The 21,411-nt window shown below is 48.7% G+C and overlaps 1 protein-coding gene across 3 annotated transcripts in view; it reads left to right on the forward strand.

Moving 5' to 3' along the window:
- STK38L (serine/threonine kinase 38 like) overlaps positions 1-21,411 on the forward strand; it is a 56,818-nt gene that overhangs the window by 20,232 nt on the left and 15,175 nt on the right. The window lies entirely within an intron of this gene.

The raw sequence follows: 21,411 nt of genomic DNA on the forward strand, positions 1-21,411 counted from the left end.
TCAATTAAATTGGTCCGTCTGGTGCCCACTAATTAGCACCGTGATACACACAATTGAATTGCCCCATATGTCATTAACATATATATATATACCATGTTGACAAAAGTTATTGGATACGGACAGGAAATAGTTTGATGTGATTGACGTCAGTGTAGGTCCACCCCGTGCAGTCATTACTGCAGACACCCTTCTTGGCAAACTGTCCACAAGTTCCTGGACAGTTGCAGGCGGTATGTTTTGCCGTTCCACCTTTACGTACAGTGACCAACTGTGACACTGAAGAAGGTCGAGTCTGTCTAGAATGCAGTAGTCGCTCCACTTCATCCCAGAGGCTCTCAATGGTGTTAAGATCTGGACTCTGAGCTGGCCAGTCCATCCAGGTTACCGAATCTTCTGTATACCAGACCAGCGTCACTCTGGAAACATGGCAGGTTGCATTGTTGCCCTGATAAAAACATTTGTCGTTTCCGTAGAACTGCCACAATGTAGGGATCACAGAGTTATCGGGAACATCTCTATACTTCTAAGAGTTACTGTGACCGGGCATTACAGCTAGTGGGCCCATGCCAAACCAGCTGAAACAACCCCACAGCATAACGCCGCCACCTCCACGCTTTACTGCCGGTACACTCTGGCATCAGACGTTCTCCTGGAAATCACCAACCCAAACATGTCCATCTGATCTGAGAAGTGTAACCCGTGATCCGTCACTCCATAACACCCGCCGCCATTGTTCCAGTGTTTGCGCACTTTACACCATCGTAAGCGCCGGGCTGCGTCGTTCTTTGTGATTAGAGGTTTTTGAGCAGCTGCTCACCAATAATATCCAAGTGCATGGACCTCCCTAAAAAGTGTACTTGTCGAAACCGGCACATTAGTGGCCATTTGGAACGCGTGTGCAATTGCATGCATGGGACCACCCCTGTCCTTTCACAGCGACAGCACTCTCTGGTACCTGGGTTGCAGTACTGGGGGGCTTCCAGGGGTCACAATACCTCCCCCTACATCCCACCCTGTCACACTCTCTCAAGGGTCGGCATACCAACCAACAGGGACTATTCCCACTCGTCCACGATACCCACAGAGTGGGAATAGAACCCGTGGAGAGCCCGCAAGGTTGCAGGGCAGCTGAGACACTGTATCACCATTATTGTAGGCCGTGTTACAGATGGGACAAGAGTCGGCTGGTTCTGGCAAGGTGCTTGTAATCGCGACACAGAAGTCTGTCGCTCACTCTGACCCGGATGAAGCCTGATACCTGGCGGGGAGGACCTACTGGGACATTCAGTCTTGGTGGTTGTGCATTCTCCTTATTCCAGAGGGCAAATGGAGGACTCCTGGGACGAGCCCTCTCCCCTCGTTCCCTCCTCTGGGAGTCCTGTGTTCTCTGCCTCTGAGGCCCTTCTCCCTGGCCATTATCTTCTCTTGCTGCCGCACTATGTCATCTGCGTGCTGAATGAAGACTCTCCGGCATAATGATCTGATGAGATTTGTTCCCATATCCTCTCTGATCCTCCAGAATCCAATGCAATTCTCTCCTACTCATCATGTTGTCAAAATACTACTATTGAAATAACAGCGGCAAGTTCAGCCGCCGACGCAGGAACTGAGGAAATGCCACTGATGGTCCTGTGCTCTGGTGACCTGCACCGGACCATAGTGACATCACTGCAGCCAAGATGGAGGAAACCAGCTGCAGAGTATCTGTATTCCCATGAATGGGGCTGGCTATTGCTTCTGATCAGTGTACACATTACTTCCACCATCTTTATAATAAAGCCCCACCAGCTACCCGATAAGCAGCGTGAGGTATATTGAGACAGATTTCACCAACACGATTGGACACATTAGATCACATGACCGTGCATTATTTCCTAACGACCGCACACCTCAGGCCTGATCTACTTCCAACTGTAATTTGAACCTCATCACACAACCACAGCTGTATCCCTCCACCAATGTATCAGTACCAGCTCTCACACAGACACAGCTGTTTCCCTCCACCAGTGTAACAGTACCAGCTCTCACACAGACACAGCTGTATCCCTCCACCAGTGTAACAGTACCAGCTCTCACAGCTACAGCTGTATCCCTCCACCAGTGTAACAGTACCAGCTCTCACACAGCCACAGCTGTATCCCTCCACCAGTGTAACAGTACCAGCTCTCACAGCCACAGCTGTATCCCTCCACCAGTGTAACAGTACCAGCTCTCACACAACCACAGCTGTATCCCTCCACCAGTGTGACAGTACCAGCTCTCACACAGCCACAGCTGTATCCCTCCACCAGTGTAACAGTACCAGCTCTCACAGCCACAGCTGTATCCCTCCACCAGTGTGACAGTACCAGCTCTCACACAGCCACAGCTGTATCCCTCCACCAGTGTAACAGTACCAGCTCTCACACAGCCACAGCTGTATCCCTCCACCAGTGTAACAGTACCAGCTCTCACAGCTGTATCCCTCCACCAGTGTAACAGTACCAGCTCTCACACACACAGCTGTATCCCTCTACCAGTGTAACAGTACCAGCTCTCACACAGCCACAGCTGTATCCCTCCACATGTGTAACAGTACCAGCTCTCACACAGCCACAGCTGTATCCCTCCACCAGTGTAACAGTACCAGCTCTCACACAGCCACAGCTGTATCCCTCCACCAGTGTAACAGTACCAGCTCTCACACAGACACAGCTGTATCCCTCCACCAGTGTAACAGTACCAGCTCTCACACAGCCACAGCTGTATCCCTCCACCAGTGTAACAGTACCAGCTCTCACACAACCACAGCTGTATCCCTCCACCAGTGTGACAGTACCAGCTCTCACACAGCCACAGCTGTATCCCTCCACCAGTGTAACAGTACCAGCTCTCACACAGCCACAGCTGTATCCCTCTACATGTGTAACAGTACCAGCTCTCACACAGCCACAGCTGTATCCCTCCACCAGTGTGACAGTACCAGCTCTCACACAGACACAGCTGTATCCCTCCACCAGTGTAACAGTACCAGCTCTCACACAGCCACAGCTGTATCCCTCCACCAGTGTAACAGTACCAGCTCTCACACAGCCACAGCTGTATCCCTCCACCAGTGTAACAGTACCAGCTCTCACACAGCCACAGCTGTATCCCTCTACATGTGTAACAGTACCAGCTCTCACACAGCCACAGCTGTATCCCTCCACCAGTGTGACAGTACCAGCTCTCACACAGACACAGCTGTATCCCTCCACCAGTGTAACAGTACCAGCTCTCACACAGTCACAGCTGTATCCCTCCACCAGTGTAACAGTACCAGCTCTCACACAACCACAGCTGTATCCCTCCACCAGTGTAACAGTACCAGCTCTCACACAGACACAGCTGTATCCCTCCACCAGTGTAACAGTACCAGCTCTCACACAACCACAGCTGTATCCCTCCACCAGTGTAACAGTACCAGCTCTCACACAGACACAGCTGTATCCCTCTACCAGTGTAACAGTACCAGCTCTCACACAGACACAGCTGTATCCCTCCACCAGTGTAACAGTACCAGCTCTCACACAGACACAGCTGTATCCCTCCACCAGTGTAACAGTACCAGCTCTCACACAGTCACAGCTGTATCCCTCCACCAGTGTAACAGTACCAGCTCACACAGACACAGCTGTATCCCTCCACCAGTGTAACAGTACCAGCTCTCACACAACCACAGCTGTATCCCTCCACCAGTGTGACAGTACCAGCTCTCACACAGACACAGCTGTATCCCTCCACCAGTGTAACAGTACCAGCTCTCACACAGACACAGCTGTATCCCTCCACCAGTGTAACAGTACCAGCTCTCACACAGTCACAGCTGTATCCCTCCACCAGTGTAACAGTACCAGCTCTCACACAGCCACAGCTGTATCCCTCCACCAGTGTAACAGTACCAGCTCTCACACAGACACAGCTGTATCCCTCCACCAGTGTAACAGTACCAGCTCTCACACAGCCACAGCTGTATCCCTCCACCAGTGTAACAGTACCAGCTCTCTCACAGACACAGCTGTATCCCTCCACCAGTGTAACAGTACCAGCTCTCACACAGCCACAGCTGTATGCCTCCACCAGTGTAACAGTACCAGCTCTCACACAGTCACAGCTGTATCCCTCCACCAGTGTAACAGTACCAGCTCTCACACAGACACAGCTGTATCCCTCCACCAGTGTAACAGTACCAGCTCTCACACAGACACAGCTGTATCCCTCCACCAGTGTAACAGTACCAGCTCTCACACAGACACAGCTGTATCCCTCCACCAGTGTAACAGTACCAGCTCTCACACAGACACAGCTGTATCCCTCCACCAGTGTAACAGTACCAGCTCTCACACAGACACAGCTGTATCCCTCCACCAGTGTAACAGTACCAGCTCTCACAGCCACAGCTGTATCCCTCCACCAGTGTAACAGTACCAGCTCTCACACAGACACAGCTGTATCCCTCCACCAGTGTAACAGTACCAGCTCTCACACAGACACAGCTGTATCCCTCCACCAGTGTAACAGTACCAGCTCTCTCACAGACACAGCTGTATCCCTCCACCAGTGTAACAGTACCAGCTCTCTCACAGACACAGCTGTATCCCTCCACCAGTGTAACAGTACCAGCTCTCACACAGCCACAGCTGTATGCCTCCACCAGTGTAACAGTACCAGCTCTCACAGCCACAGCTGTATCCCTCCACCAGTGTAACAGTACCAGCTCTCACACAGCCACAGCTGTATCCCTCCACCAGTGTAACAGTACCAGCTCTCACACAGCCACAGCTGTATCCCTCCACCAGTGTAACAGTACCAGCTCTCACACAGACACTGGTCACAGGGCAGCAGCATATCACTGCCTCACTGTGACTGACATTTCTGACTGAAAACTTTCCCAAAATGTCACATTTACCCCATAACTCCAATGTCCACACATCAGACCTCATCACACATGCCTTGTACAGTGATTAATGGCGCCCTGCTAAAACAGCCTAGCGTGAAGACTAGAGTTAAATTAAATATTCACCTTCATTTCTGTCTTGTATGATTAAGTACTCAGCAGGTGATTTAACCCTCGGGGGGGGGGGGGTACAAGCTGAAATGGCAGTGCCAAAATGGCCATGTTTTATATAGATAGTAACATCCATGTTTTACTTATCTAACCAATCGGTGACCTCGTGTGCATGGTATAGAGTCATCCTGGTAGCTGTCCCTCCCGTCTGGGGCTGCAGGGCGTATCGAGGCTAGAGGTACGAGGACTAATCCGTGGCTCTCAGGTTTAAGCAGGAAATGTTGCTTTTAGGACCACTTTTCCAGCAGCTGGCCACGGCTCACACAGTGTTACCTGTCAGTGCTGCCATTCATCCAGTACTGGAGGCTGTGCTGTGTGACTCTGTGTGTGTGTGTAATACATGAAATGGGTAGCAGTTGATTTACCGACTGTCATAATCCCTACACCCATTGACCCACAGTCAAAATACCGACATTCATTATGCCGACATGTTCAAAATGCTGACACAGAATACCGACATGCGTTTTAAAGGAATTTTTGCCCCAAAACAAACTTGCTTTAACATTCCAGTGGACTTGGAGGGGGAATATAATACTTTGCCCGAATGCGAGCCATGCGAAGGGACGCGGAACACTTAGACTGTGTCCATGTCGACACTGACACAAAAAAAAATCCAGAAAAACTCATGTCAGTATTTTGACGCAGTGCATGGTGGGAAAAACACAATGGGATTTAAGACACTAGGTAGCCCAGCCATTTGCGTGGTGGGAAGCACGGGCCTTGGCACAAAGGGCAGCTGGTGTTAATCTGTAGCCACTCTGCTTGGGAGGGATGATGGAATACGTGGTTGCAGGGCAGCTGAGACACTGTGTCACTCTGTCGCTCACTCTGACCCGGATGAAGCCTGATACCTGGCTGGGAGGACCTACTGGGACGTTCAGTCTTGGTGGTTGTGCATTCTCCTCATCCCAAAGGGTAAGTGGAGGACTCCTGGGACGAGCCCTCTCCCCTCTTTACCTCCTAGTCCTGTGTTCTCTGCCTCTGCTATCTTCTCTGGCTTCTGCACGATGTCGTCTGCGTGCTGAAGGAAGACTCTCCGGCATAATGATCTGATGAGATTCATTCCCATATCCTCTCCATCCTCTCTGATCCTACAGAAGCCGACACTATTATCTCCTACTCATCTTGTCGTCAAAATATTACTTTTGAAACAAAAGCGGCAAGTTCAGCCGCCGACGCAGGAATTGAGGAACACCACTGATGGTCTTGTGCCTCTCTTTTACATTTTTTTTTAATTCTTTCAGAATCGTATAATATACTAGCTGAAGTGCCGGGCATTGCCCAAGTGTAAATTGTAAAGTTATCAGTGAGTTGGATGTAACATGTTAAAAATAATCAGCTTCTTAGCAGCTCTTCTAACACACCCAGTGTGGTTTTTGGGGTGTCGTCAGTAGCCCTGATCCCCAGCTTTCCATTCTGTTAAGTTTTATAATTACTTTTACATGTGAGATGGGTTTAACGTTTTCCTTCTGTTATCGGTGTTGCTATTACAACATTTTTTTGCCTTCCCACCTTCATTTCTGTCCGTTATTACAGTTCATTAAAGCTTTCATCCAAATCCATCCAGTTGAAGGCCCAGTGGAGGCTGCCTGAGTCAAAGTTCTGCCCGGTGTACACCAACGGGAGGTCGTACCGGGACCCCAACCCTCTAGTATGTCTTCTGGGATCCAGTGTTAACACTCTCTCTGAAGGTTTTGTCCAAATCCATCCAGAACAGGCTCACTAGGTCGAAGTTCTGCACGGCGTACACCAATGTGAGGTCCGTCTGGGACCCTAACACTTGGCCAGGTTCCAACTGGACCACCTCACACTGGTTTCATCCCAATCGGTGCAGGGGGGTGTCCAGTGCATAACTGGACAGACGAGCAAACGGACCAATGAATTTTGCAGTATGCTGCATAGCAATAGTGATAATGGTCGGCGGCTGTCCGATTTAAACAAATCACTTAGAATACCACTGGGGAGTTGACAACGTTTCAGTGATGTATTTCTCTTTCATCAGGTTCACAGCAAACTGGATGTTCACACTTTGCATGGTAAATACTGATAATGGCCTACTTAGATCCCCAAAATATCAAAAGGAGATTGCGCAGGTCACTAAGGGGTTAATGAAGGCCAGACTAGTTATGTGGTGATCCCAGTTCCTGTTCAGCGGTTTGAGGGCGGCCTCTCTGTCCCTCTTCACTAGTGGATGCGCGGGCTCCTGTTGACAAACCCCCTCTCGTTGCGTCATTGCTCCATGAAGTCCGTGTCTGACCTCGTCACCCTCAGTAACCGTTTCTTACTCTGATTGCGCATCCTGGTAGAATTGCCCAACTTCCTTTTCAACTGCCTCAGGGTCGCTCCTGAGAGAGTTGGACGGGCGCCATCTTGTTTCCATCTTCTGATGAACTAAAAGTAAAATGCATGGTTCAGCCTTCCCACGATTTCTCAGTGCAGTTTAAAAAGTAAAAATATTGGGAATATTTCTTACCCTTTACTACAAATGATTAACGATGCGTCTCACAGCAGCCATCTGCTTCTTTATGTCCAGACCACCGATAGGACGGTCGTTGTGTCCATTTATTCAGCGCTGTCTTCATGGGACATGCTGCTTGTACCGATGGAATACGCATCGCACAAATGCAAAAGGGAACATGAGTTCCGTAGTGCAGAGTCCTGGGTCACATTATTATTATTTACTATTTTAAATCATCTAAACGTATTATTATTCATTGGGAGGTTGTCCAGGGGTTACTGCACTGTGCCCTGTAAATATTTTCTTTTTGCGTAAAAAAATAAAATAATCATTTTGTAATGAAAAAGCAAAACGTTGCCGCTGTAATCTGCGGTAAAAAGTCACGAGGCCTGGTGTCCAATAGGTGACACCGCGTGTTTTGCCTAACATAACGGAATGTTTCCCATAGACGCTGTGTTACCTTCGTTCCGGAATGTGTAACAGACAGACAAGTAACAGAATGTTATAGAAAGTTACAGAATGTGTAACAGACAGACAGACACTCGTACAGTCACAAACACACACAGCTGGTCCCATACAGCCCCCGCCTTACTATAGCACAGACAGGCTCACGTGTTGCAGGGGTGTCATCCCCAGCCGCACACTGTGATGTCAGGAAACGTGCTTCCATACATACCATAAGGGACAGTAAACCCACCACGATGATTTTTTGATAGACCCCGCTGTTTGCAGCCGCAGGTATTTTGCAGGATTGGTCTGTTTCCTATTAGGTAACGGATAATAAAGCCGGTTACGCGATGGAAAGAATTGCAAGGACTTTATAATCCCAGGCTTTATTTTCTCCAGTGTTTGATGGATATAGAAGTGACTCCCCTTTACCCTCACTGTGGGGTCTGCTGCAGGAAAATGCGGCCTGGCCCTCACTATTCATTATGATATTAAATGTAGAATGATGATGCCACTGCGGGCGTCGTGTCTGTAATACCCGGACACACTCTCCAGGTTTCCTGTTTATCCGTCAGATACGTTTTCCCCGTGTGCTAGGAAGAAAATGAGGATGATGCAAGTCACCTGTCCTTGCAGATACGGTGTCTGTACTCCCACTGGAGAACAGGGCACGGCTGTGTTTCTAAGAACAGATATTGCCATGATGTTTTCTGCTTGTAATTACTCCAAGTCCAGGCAGGGGGCAGTAGATCTGTCTCGGTGTGACAGTGGCACTGTTGGGCTTGTCGGATGAAGTATTGTTCTCTTTAAAATCCTTCACTTCTATGGCACCGACATTCTGCAGCGCTGTACAACCCGGGAATGTTGTTATGGCACAGCCAGCCTCTGCTGGGATGTAGGAATTGGCGTAGTTTGCCCAAGGCTGGTATATATTGAAGTGTAATAAATCATGTATTTGTATGTGTCATAGTTTGAGTTTCTATTAATTTTACCTTGTGTTTTGGCCTTCAGTGCAGGTAAATTATTCATGTCTGAGCTAGCAGGGGTTTTTCCTGGGAGGACTGGTCTGAAATTAATTACACTCAGTCATTAGTGACACGTTCATGTCTCTTATACAAGTAGCTGACAAGAAAATGGAAGCGCCAATATAAAGTCACTTACTTGGGCATGAGCGGAGGCATCGATGGTGCTGGAATACTCCCTTCTAGGCTGCCTGGATGATGGTGCTGGAATACTCCCTTCTAGGCTGCCTGGATGATGGTGCTGGAATACTCCCTTCTAGGCTGCCTGGATGATGGTGCTGGAATACTCCCTTCTAGGCTGCCTGGATGATGGTGCTGGAATACTCCCTTCTAGGCTGCCTGGATGATGGTGCTGGAATACTCCCTTCTAGGCTGCCTGGATGATGGTGCTGGAATACTCCCTTCTAGGCTGCCTGGATGATGGTGCTGGAATACTCCCTTCTAGGCTGCCTGGATGATGGTGCTGGAATACTCCCCTCTAGGCTGCCTGGATGATGGTGCTGGAATACTCCCTTCTAGGCTGCCTGGATGATGGTGCTGGAATACTCCCTTCTAGGCTGCCTGGATGATGGTGCTGGAATACTCCCTTCTAGGCTGCCTGGATGATGGTGCTGGAATACTCCCTTCTAGGCTGCCTGGATGATGGTGCTGGAATACTCCCTTCTAGGCTGCCTGGATGATGGTGCTGGAATACTCCCTTCTAGGCTGCCTAGATGATGGCGGTGGAATACTCCCCTCTAGGCTGCCTGGATGATGGCGGTGGAATACTCCCTTCTAGGCTGCCTAGATGATGGTGCTGGAATACTCCCTTCTAGGCTGCCTGGATGATGGCGGTGGAATACTCCTCCTCTAGGCTGCCTGGATGATGGCGGTGGAATACTCCCTTCTAGGCTGCCTGGATGATGGCGGTGGAATACTCTCTTCTAGGCTGCCTGGATGATGGCGGTGGAATACTCCCCTCTAGGCTGCCTGGATGATGGCGGTGGAATACTCTCCCTCTAGGCTGCCTGGATGATGGCCATGGAATACTCTCCTTCTAGGCTGCCTGGATGATGGCGCTGGAATACTCCCTTCTAGGCTGCCTGGATGATGGCGGTGGAATACTCCTCCTCTAGGCTGCCTGGATGATGGCGGTGGAATACTCCCTTCTAGGCTGCCTGGATTATGGCGGTGGAATACTCCCCCTCTAGGCTGCCTGGATGATGGCGGTGGAATACTCTCTTCTAGGCTGCCTGGATGATGGCGGTGGAATACTCCCCCTCTAGGCTGCCTGGATGATGGCGGTGGATTACTCTCCCTCTAGGCTGCCTGGATGATGGTGCTGGAATACTCTCCCTCTAGGCTGCCTGGATGATGGCGGTGAATTACTCTCCCTCTAGGCTGCCTGGATGATGGCGCTGGAATACTCTCCTTCTAGGCTGCCTGGATGATGGCGCTGGAATACTCCCTTCTAGGCTGCCTGGATGATGGCGGTGGAATACTCTCCCTCTAGGCTGCCTGGATGATGGCGGTGGAATACTCCCCTCTAGGCTGCCTGGATGATGGTGCTGGAATACTCTCCCTCTAGGCTGCCTGGATGATGGCGCTGGAATACTCTCCCTCTAGGCTGCCTGGATGATGGCGGTGGAATACTCTCCCTCTAGGCTGCCTGGATGATGGCGGTGGAATACTCTCCCTCTAGGCTGCCTGGATGATGGCGGTGGATTACTCTCTGCTCGGCATTATTCCTGAATATTTGATAAATGCCTGGTTGTGTTGAGATTGAGGGGCAGAGAAGGTCATTACATATGTATAACTTCAATCTTGTGCTTGTCAAACCATTGGTGAACCATATGTGCTCTGTGGACGTCCGTCCTGGATGACTCCACTTCCCATTGGGAATAAATCTCTGTCACATAGGGGGAGGATGTCTAATCATTACCATTGAGTGGCATTTGGCAATGACCTTGTCTCTTACGTGTATGACTGCACCCAAACCTTGCTAGAAAATTGCACTCAGCACTTACAGGGCCATGAGAATCCCTCACTCCAGGCTATAGTGTCCTTTATGTTGCACCTCTTGTGTGCACTGGCTATATCCACTTCCTCCACGGCTAGGGAGACCATAACCACTGCGCTCACAGAGACTCTGCCAGGTGCCATGAGAGCAGTTAACGCTCTGCTACCCAGCTATGCTGTCCTGCTCTGCTGATTTCTCATCAGACTGGAAACGGCCTGCTTGCAACATAAGCTTGAAGTCTGTTCATCTGCAGTTGCCTGCCTGGCCCTTTGCATGTGCCCCAACAGTTGCCTGTCTTTCAGAGACACTAAAGTGGCCTCCAGGCTAACGCTATGGGCACATGCATTGTTTATGTACATGAGATGGTCTTTGCTGAATTAATGCCTCCGCCATGCCTGTACGGGAACCTTTGCTTTATGCGCTCGCTGTTCCCTCTTCACCCAAGTGGGTTTGTATATTGGGCAGCGGGGTTGGCATAGCGTTTGGCATTACTGCCTCACAACACTGGGGTCACAAGTTCAATTCCTGACCAAGATCAACTATGATCGGAGTTTGCATGTTCTCCCTGTATTTGTGTGGGTGGGATACGGTCATTAGGTCGACAGTCATCAGGTTGACCACTATTGGTCGACATGGTCACTGGTCGACATTTACTATGTCAACATGGAAAAAGGTCGATATGCGTTTTTCACAAAATTTTTTCTCTCCATTTTTTTAAAACTTTTTTTTTATGCTCTAGGATCCACGTTGACTATATGATTTGGATTAGTAACCTGTGCCGAGCGTAGCGGTAGTGGAGCGAGGCACCTTGCCCGAAGCATGGCGAGCGAAGCAAGGGGACACGGTGCAGTAATTGGGGTTCCCGGTCACATTACGGAAAAAAAAAAAAACGACAACAAAAAAGTAAAAAAACTCATGTCGACCAATAGTGGTCGACCTACTGACCCATATCCGTGTGGGTTTCCTCTGGGTGCTCCGGAGACCTACCACCCTAAACAAACATAGTGGTAGGTGAATTGGCTTCTGGCGGAGGAGTAACTTGTGTGCTTGCCCATGTGGTCGGGAATATGGGGGGGGCAGGGCTGACGCATATTCTCTGTAAGGTGCCGCGTGATACGTGCGCGCTATATAAGTAACTGTTAGTAATACAGTATAAGCCGGGGAATTATTTGCACATTGTTAGTACACTTGTTTGGTGTTTCCTAAGAGTGTAGAGTTATTAGAGCGCTGGTCGCTCCCATTACATTACTGATGGTTTGTGAGGCGCTCGTTATCCTACAGCGTAATTACTCCAGGGATCCTGTCTGCAGATTTCCTTTTTAAGACTTACATTTATAGAATGTTTGTGCATTGAAGCCCAGCATAAACGCACAGGACCCTTCTGTCATCAGGCCTATAAATGGCACCAGACAGACAAAAATGCAGACTTGGGATTCTGGGGGAAACGCTTGTGATCCCATAGTGGGAAGCTCCCCGGTCTCTCCGATTAATCCTCTGATCACGCCGGGTGTTCCAGGGAGCGGGACCACCTGACATTAAGTCTGCCGTGGCTGCTGAGCTCTGCGGTGACTTACATGTTCTTTTGTTTTCTGTACATGTTAGAACCATAATGAGTATCTCACTGTAGGCCTATTTTTAAAAAAAATATATAACCCCCCAATAAAACTTCTGTATATTGTATTCAGTTACTGATAACTCTTTTTTTCTTTAAGTCAGTGATGTGGGATGGACTTTCAGAGAAATATGGCAACATGCACCTATTTATTCCTAGTCCGTTTACTCTTCTCACCACCCTACCAGTTATTGGGTCAGTCCCACTAGTCTCATTTCCTCTGTTATTACATATCAGAATGCTATAAGGCCGATGCCCGTATCACAGGGCTCCTAACATCCGGACCCTCGGATTTAGGATTTAGTGTTGGCGATGCAGTTACGCAACGGCCAGTGTATCTCTGCGGCTGGTTTCCCCCCTTTCCTCTATGGCTGTCAGACACCGCAGTTCATTCTCTGAGGGTCTGTGCTTCCCAAATGGCAGTGAGATGGGGTGTGAGCGCCTTACACTGAGATCTAGTCATTGTTCCGCCTGTGACAGATGCTTCCTTCCTGCACCCAACTGCATTTCACTCCTCATGGCGTATTTCACCAGACCTGCAGCATAGAGCCTGGCCCTTAGATACATGTATTTACTGGTAAACACATGCATCCTGGCACTTTTTCCTGAATACATTGGTTTATCTTATTGGCTTTCTTCTGTGCTCTTCATCCATGTCTATATATCATATGGAAGAGCTGTGTTTTGCATGTCACTCAGAGGTATGACATGGCTGTGCTTTGCTCAGTGCCATGGATCTGATCTGTGTCATTTCTAAGACCTGCGCCAATATAAATCTACCTACAGTACTTGCTAATGTTAAGGCATTGCTGAAAAGCACAGTAGGGAGTTAGAAATTAGATGAATACATGCACAAACCAAAGGGTAACTATATAGAACATAAATGTAAAATGTGGGTCTTACCTTGACTTCCCATCACAGCTGTATTTAGAAGCAAAAATTACCCCCCCCCCCCCCCTTCCCTTTCACTTCTTCACCAACAGCTGTTGCCACATTCCACAACTCTTGCAATTGTAGAGGACAAAAAGGTCTAATGACTGAGCAAAGCAAGCTACTGTATGTTTACCACCGATCCTGTCCTGGGGGTATATTTACTAGAGGATGATATTTTTGCCAATTTACTGGTGACCTTCAGTAAATATACCTCCCAGGTGTGTGATTGCGCCGATTCGTATATACTATACTCTTGTGCTGGCTTTTGCACTGCTCCATGTTGTTGTAGGATAAATAAACGGTGTTTCTCTATCGTCCTAGTGGATGCTGGGGTTCCTGAAAGGACCATGGGGAATAGCGGCTCCGCAGGAGACAGGGCACAAAAAGTAAAGCTTTTCCAGATCAGGTGGTGTGCACTGGCTCCTCCCCCTATGACCCTCCTCCAGACTCCAGTTAGATTTTTGTGCCCGGCCGAGAAGGGTGCAATCTAGGTGGCTCTCCTAAAGAGCTGCTTAGAAAAAGTTTAGCTTAGGTTTTTTATTTTACAGTGAGTCCTGCTGGCAACAGGATCACTGCAACGAGTGACTGAGGGGAGAAGAAGTGAACTCACCTGCGTGCAGGATGGATTGGCTTCTTGGCTACTGGACATCAGCTCCAGAGGGACGATCACAGGTACAGCCTGGATGGTCACCGGAGCCGCGCCGCCGGCCCCCTTGCAGATGCTGAAGTCTGAAGAGGTCCAGAATCGGCGGCTGAAGACTCCTGCAGTCTTCTAAAGGTAGCGCACAGCACTGCAGCTGTGCGCCATTTTCCTCTCAGCACACTTCACACGCAGTCACTGAGGGTGCAGGGCGCTGGGGGGGGGCGCCCTGGGAGGCAAATGTAACCTATATAAAGGCTAAAAATACCTCACATATAGCCCCCAGAGGCTATATGGAGATATTTAACCCCTGCCTGGATTCACTAAATAGCGGGAGACGAGCCCGCCGGAAAAGGGGCGGGGCCTATCTCCTCAGCACACGGCGCCATTTCCTCTCACAGCTCCGCTGGTCAGGACGGCTCCCAGGTCTCTCCCCTGCACTGCACTACAGAAACAGGGTAAAACAGAGAGGGGGGGCAAATTTATGGCGATATTTTGATATATATAAAGCAGCTATAAGGGAGCACTTATTATAAGGCTATCCCTGTTATATATAGCGCTTTTGGTGTGTGCTGGCAAACTCTCCCTCTGTCTCCCCAAAGGGCTAGTGGGTCCTGTCTTCGTTAGGAGCATTCCCTGTGTGTCTGCTGTGTGTCGGTACGTGTGTGTCGACATGTATGAGGACGATATTGGTGTGGAGGCGGAGCAATTGCCAAATATGAGGATGTCACCCCCTAGGGAGTCGACACCAGAATGGATGCCTTTATTTATGGAACTACGGGATAGTGTCAACACGCTAAAGCAGTCGTTTGACGACATGAGACGGCCGGACAATCAATTAGTGCCTGTCCAGGCGACTCAAACACCGTCAGGGGCTGTGAAACGCCCTTTGCCTCAGTCGGTCGACACAGACCCAGACACAGGCACTGACTCCAGTGGTGACGGTGACGAATCAACCGTATTTTCCAGTAGGGCCACACGTTATATGATTTTGGCAATGAAGGAGGCGTTACATTTAGCTGATACTACAGGTACCACTAAACAGGGTATTATGTGGGGTGTGAAAAAACTACCTATAGTTTTTCCTGAATCAGAAGAATTAAATGACGTGTGTAATGAAGCGTGGGTTGCCCCTGATAAAAAGCTGATAATTTCAAAGAAATTATTGGCATTATACCCTTTCCCGCCAGAGGTTAGGGAGCGCTGGGAAACACCTCCTAGGGTGGACAAGGCGCTAACACGCTTATCTAAACAAGTGGCGTTACCCTCTCTTGAGACGGCCGCACTTAAAGATCCATCAGATAGGAGGATGGAAAATATCCAAAAAAGTATATACACACATACAGGTGTTATACTACGACCAGCTATAGCGACAGCCTGGATGTGCAGTGCTGGGGTAGCTTGGTCAGAGTCCCTGATTGAAAATATTGATACCCTGGACAGGGACAATATTTTACTGTCGTTAGAACAAATAAAGGATGCATTTCTTTATATGCGTGATGCACAGAGGGATATCTGCACACTGGCATCACGGGTAAGTGCTATGTCCATTTCGGCCAGAAGAGCTTTATGGACGCGACAGTGGACAGGCGATGCGGATTCAAAACGACATATGGAAGTTTTGCCGTATAAAGGGGAGGAGTTATTTGGAGTCGGTCTATCAGATTTGGTGGCCACGGCTACAGCCGGGAAATCCACCTTTCTACCTCAAGTCACTCCCCAACAGAAAAAGGCACCGACTTTTCAACCGCAGCCCTTTCGTTCCTTTAAAAATAAGAGAGCAAAGGGCTATTCATATCTGCCACGAGGCAGAGGTCGAGGGAAGAGACAGCAACAGGCAGCTCCTTCCCAGGAACAGAAGCCTTCCCCGGCTTCTACAAAAGCCTCAGCATGACGCTGGGGCTTCTCAAGCGGACTCGGGGACGGTGGGTGGTCGTCTCAAAAATTACAGCGCGCAGTGGGCTCACTCGCAGGTAGATCCCTGGATCCTGCAGATAATATCTCAGGGGTACAGGTTGGAATTAGAGACAGATCCACCTCGCCGTTTCCTGAAGTCTGCTTTACCAACGTCCCCCTCCGAAAGGGAGACGGTTTTGGAAGCCATTCACAAGCTGTACTCTCAGCAGGTGATAGTCAAGGTACCTCTTCTACAACAAGGGAAGGGGTATTATTCCACTCTTTTTGTGGTACCGAAGCCGGATGGCTCGGTAAGGCCTATTCTAAATCTGAAGTCCTTGAACCTGTACATAAAGAAGTTCAAGTTCAAGATGGAGTCACTCAGAGCAGTGATAGCGAACCTGGAAGAGGGGGACTTTATGGTATCCTTGGACATCAAGGATGCGTATCTCCACGTTCCAATTTACCCCTCACACCAGGGGTACCTCAGGTTCGTTGTACAAAACTGTCACTATCAGTTTCAGACGCTGCCGTTCGGATTGTCCACGGCACCTCGGGTCTTTACAAAGGTAATGGCCGAGATGATGATTCTTCTTCGAAGAAAAGGCATATTAATTATCCCATACTTGGACGATCTCCTAATAAGGGCAAGGTCCAGAGAACAGCTAGAGATGGGATTAGCACTGTCGCAAGAAGTGCTAAAACAGCACGGGTGGATTCTGAATATTCCAAAATCCCAGTTAATGCCGACAACTCGTCTGCTGTTCCTAGGGATGATTCTGGACACGGTTCAGAAAAAGGTTTTTCTCCCGGAGGAAAAAGCCAAGGAGTTATCCGAGCTTGTCAGGAACCTCCTAACACCAGGAAAGGTGTCTGTACATCAATGCACAAGAGTCCTGGGAAAAATGGTGGCTTCTTACGAAGCAATTCCATTCGGCAGAATTCCACGCAAGAATTTTCCAAAGGGATCTGTTGGACAAATGGTCAGGGTCGCATCTTCAGATGCACCTGCGGATAACCCTGTCTCCACGGACAAGGGTGTCTCTTCTGTGGTGGTTGCAGAGTGCTCATCTATTGGAGGGCCGCAGATTCGGCATACAGGATTGGATCCTGGTGACCACGGACGCCAGCCTGAGAGGCTGGGGAGCAGTCACACAAGGAAGAAACTTCCAGGGAGTATGGACGAGCCTGGAAACGTCTCTTCACATAAACATTCTGGAACTAAGAGCAATATACAATGCTCTAAGCCAGGCAGAACCTCTGCTTCAGGGAAAACCGGTGTTGATCCAGTCGGACAACATCACGGCAGTCGCCCATGTGAACAGACAGGGCGGCACAAGAAGCAGGAGTGCAATGGCAGAAGCTGCAAGGATTCTTCGCTGGGCAGAGAATCATGTGATAGCACTGTCAGCAGTGTTCATCCCGGGAGTGGACAACTGGGAAGCAGACTTCCTCAGCAGACACGATCTTCACCCGGGAGAGTGGGGACTTCATCCAGAAGTCTTCCACTTGCTGGTAACCCGTTGGGAAAGACCAATGGTGGACATGATGGCGTCTCGCCTCAACAAAAAACTGGACAGGTATTGCGCCAGGTCAAGAGATCCGCAGGCAATAGCTGTGGACGCGCTGGTAACGCCTTGGGTGTACCAGTCGGTGTATGTGTTTCCTCCTCTGCCTCTCATACCAAAAGTATTGAGAATTATACGGCAAAGAGGCGTAAGGACGATACTAGTGGTTCCGGATTGGCCAAGAAGGACTTGGTACCCGGAACTTCAAGAGATGATCACGGAAGATCCGTGGCCTCTACCTCTAAGGAGGGACTTGCTTCAGCAGGGTCCCTGTCTGTTTCAAGACTTACCGCGGCTGCGTTTGACGGCATGGCGGTTGAACGCCGGATCCTAAAGGAAAAAGGCATGCCGGAAGAAGTCATTCCTACTTTGATTAAAGCAAGGAAGGAAGTAACCGTGCAACATTATCACCGAATTTGGCGAAAATATGTTGCGTGGTGCGAAGATCGGAGTGCTCCGACGGAGGAATTTCAACTGGGTCGATTCCTACATTTCCTGCAATCAGGATTGTCTATGGGTCTCAAATTGGGATCTATTAAGGTTCAAATTTCGGCCCTGTCGATTTTCTTTCAAAAAGAATTGGCTTCAGTCCCTGAAGTCCAGACCTTTGTTAAGGGAGTGCTACATATACAGCCTCCTGTGGTGCCTCCAGTGGCACCGTGGGATCTCAATGTGGTTTTGGACTTTCTAAAATCTCATTGGTTTGAACCACTAAAGAAGGTGGATTTGAAATATCTCACATGGAAAGTGACCATGCTTCTAGCCCTGGCTTCGGCCAGGAGAGTGTCAGAACTGGCAGCTTTTTCTTACAAAAGCCCATATCTGATTTTCCATTCGGACAGGGCAGAACTGCGGACTCGTCCGCATTTTCTCCCTAAGGTGGTGTCAGCATTTCATCTGAACCAGCCTATTGTAGTGCCTGCGGCTACAAGTGACTTGGAGGACTCCAAGTTACTGGACGTTGTCAGAGCATTAAAAATATATATTGCAAGGACAGCTGGAGTCAGAAAATCTGACTCGTTGTTTATATTGTATGCACCCAACAAGATGGGTGCTCCTGCGTCTAAGCAGACGATTGCTCGTTGGATCTGTAGCACAATCCAACTTGCACATTCTGTGGCAGGCCTGCCACAGCCTAAATCTGTAAAGGCCCACTCCACAAGGAAGGTGGGCTCATCTTGGGCGGCTGCCCGAGGGGTCTCGGCATTACAATTTTGCCGAGCAGCTACGTGGTCAGGGGAGAACACGTTTGTAAAATTTTACAAATTTGATACTCTGGCTAAGGAGGACCTGGAGTTCTCTCATTCGGTGCTGCAGAGTCATCCGCACTCTCCCGCCCGTTTGGGAGCTTTGGTATAATCCCCATGGTCCTTTCAGGAACCCCAGCATCCACTAGGACGATAGAGAAAATAAGATTTTACTTACCGATAAATCTATTTCTCGGAGTCCGTAGTGGATGCTGGGCGCCCATCCCAAGTGCGGATTATCTGCAATAATTGTACATAGTTATTGTTAACTAATTCGGGTTATTATTGAAGGAAGCCATCTTTCAGAGGCTCCGCTGTTATCATACTGTTAACTGGGTTTAGATCACAAGTTGTACGGTGTGATTGGTGTGGCTGGTATGAGTCTTACCCGGGATTCAAAATCCTCCCTTATTGTGTACGCTCGTCCGGGCACAGTACCTAACTGGAGTCTGGAGGAGGGTCATAGGGGGAGGAGCCAGTGCACACCACCTGATCTGGAAAAGCTTTACTTTTTGTGCCCTGTCTCCTGCGGAGCCGCTATTCCCCATGGTCCTTTCAGGAACCCCAGCATCCACTACGGACTCCGAGAAATAGATTTATCGGTAAGTAAAATCTTATTTTTCCGAAGATATTTGCTTTATATAAAGGGATGGGACACATAACAAGATAGACTGGTTTTTACTTTGGTTTTTCTGGTAATAGAGATGCATTACTGTCTACTGTGGATCTATTTGTTCTTTACAGATACACTAACAAAGCCTTTTAGGTAGCGGAAATTTATTGTTTCATCATAATTATTTCTTTATTAACCGTTATTTATATAGCGCACATATTACGCAGCTTTACAGAGAGTATTTCAGTCAGTAATCAGTCCTATACGAGCTCACAATCTGTATTCCCTATTACATGAACACGCACATTGTCACAAGCCAGTTAACCTTCCAGTATGTTTTTTGGGGAGGAAGCCATAGCATCTGGAGGAATCCCACGCAAGCAGTGGAGAGAACACACAAACTCCACACATATGGAGGTGTATTCAATACCTGTTGAATCCTTTCCGACAGCAAGGATCCAACAGGTCAGCATTCAATGCCGGGCCAAACCCGACAGGTTTGGTCCGTTCCCGACAATGGCAATACGACTTATTTTAACGTTGGATTGACATTGTCGGAAACGGGGCTAAAACCTGTCGGGTTTGGCCGCGCTTCCGACAGCAAATGTGGGTTCTGACTATCCACGTGGTTTCCTACAAGTCTGGAATTCCCGACTTCTCGGAAACAGCCACCATTGAATAGGTCGGAACCCCTTCCGACCTAAACCTATCGGAAACTGCCGTCTTTCCGACAAGACGGCAGTTTCCGACAAGTATTGAATACACCCCATAGCGTACAATTTTAGGAGTTTTTGGTCCTGTAGGTTTATGTTATCCTCATGTTAAGCCTATGGAGGCATTCTCACAGGAGAGGGATCTTGAGATCCCTCTCCTGCTGGCTCCGGAATCTCACGCTCTGTGTAAGATTCCCCCTGAGGAGTCTTTCACAGATGTTAGAAACTCCTCCGATATATGCCGGGGGTGCAGCTTCAGCGGTTATTGCTACCACTTTCCCTGCGAGTTACTTAAGTACGTAGCGTTTGCTTTCAGTGAAAATATCTGTCGCCATACAGTGGCGAGATTATTAATACATAGGCTTTTGGTGCCTGTGGGGAGCTGGTCTGGTGCAGTCTGGTTTTTTATGTTTTTGCACATTTCAGTCTTGCTTTGTACTCACAGTAATATGTTTTGCGGTCTTTTTTTCCGTCAAAATAGTCTGTCCTCCTAAACAGGAATTTATATACTCCCATGATGCACAACGATTCTTGTATACTGGAAGTATTTACTGATGGCAGGGCTGCACTGGGTGTATTCAGTTTACATACACACATAAACACACTGCAACTGCAGCCGGAGAGCCCATCCCCAAACATTTTATGTGCGGCGGCCGGGCCGTGACTGGTTTAGGAGCATTCTCCGTATTTAACCCCTCCTCGGCCGAGTTACAGTACACCCGTCTGCTTGTGATGTTTAGTGTACTTTGGCCACTGTGATAGGCCAACCATAACTCTTACTTCTCACCAATGCAGTCAAAAAGGAATAATAGCAATATAAGTAATCCGTTCTGGTATCCGTTTTCTACATTGCAGCTAAAAAACAGAGATCCAGATGTTTTAGAGATTAAGGGGGAGATTTACCAAAAGATTGGAGAGAGATAAAGTACCAACCAATCAGATCCTGTCATTTCTCAAACACACGTCTTACTTACTACATACATCTGTACAATGGGAGGATAGCATTACATTTACATTTGGAGGCACTGAGGATTTCCAAATCCATTTTACTGTTCCTTTCATTGTATGAATCCTTGATGAAGACACCCGGGGACTGAATTTACTACGCAGCGCGCTTCAAAGCCGCCTGGCCGGTTTCGGACACTGCATTTAAAGTGGCGTTTATATAGTTGCTGAA

Source organism: Pseudophryne corroboree, chromosome 6 (assembly GCF_028390025.1).
Source record: "Pseudophryne corroboree isolate aPseCor3 chromosome 6, aPseCor3.hap2, whole genome shotgun sequence".
Lineage (NCBI taxonomy): Eukaryota > Metazoa > Chordata > Amphibia > Anura > Myobatrachidae > Pseudophryne > Pseudophryne corroboree.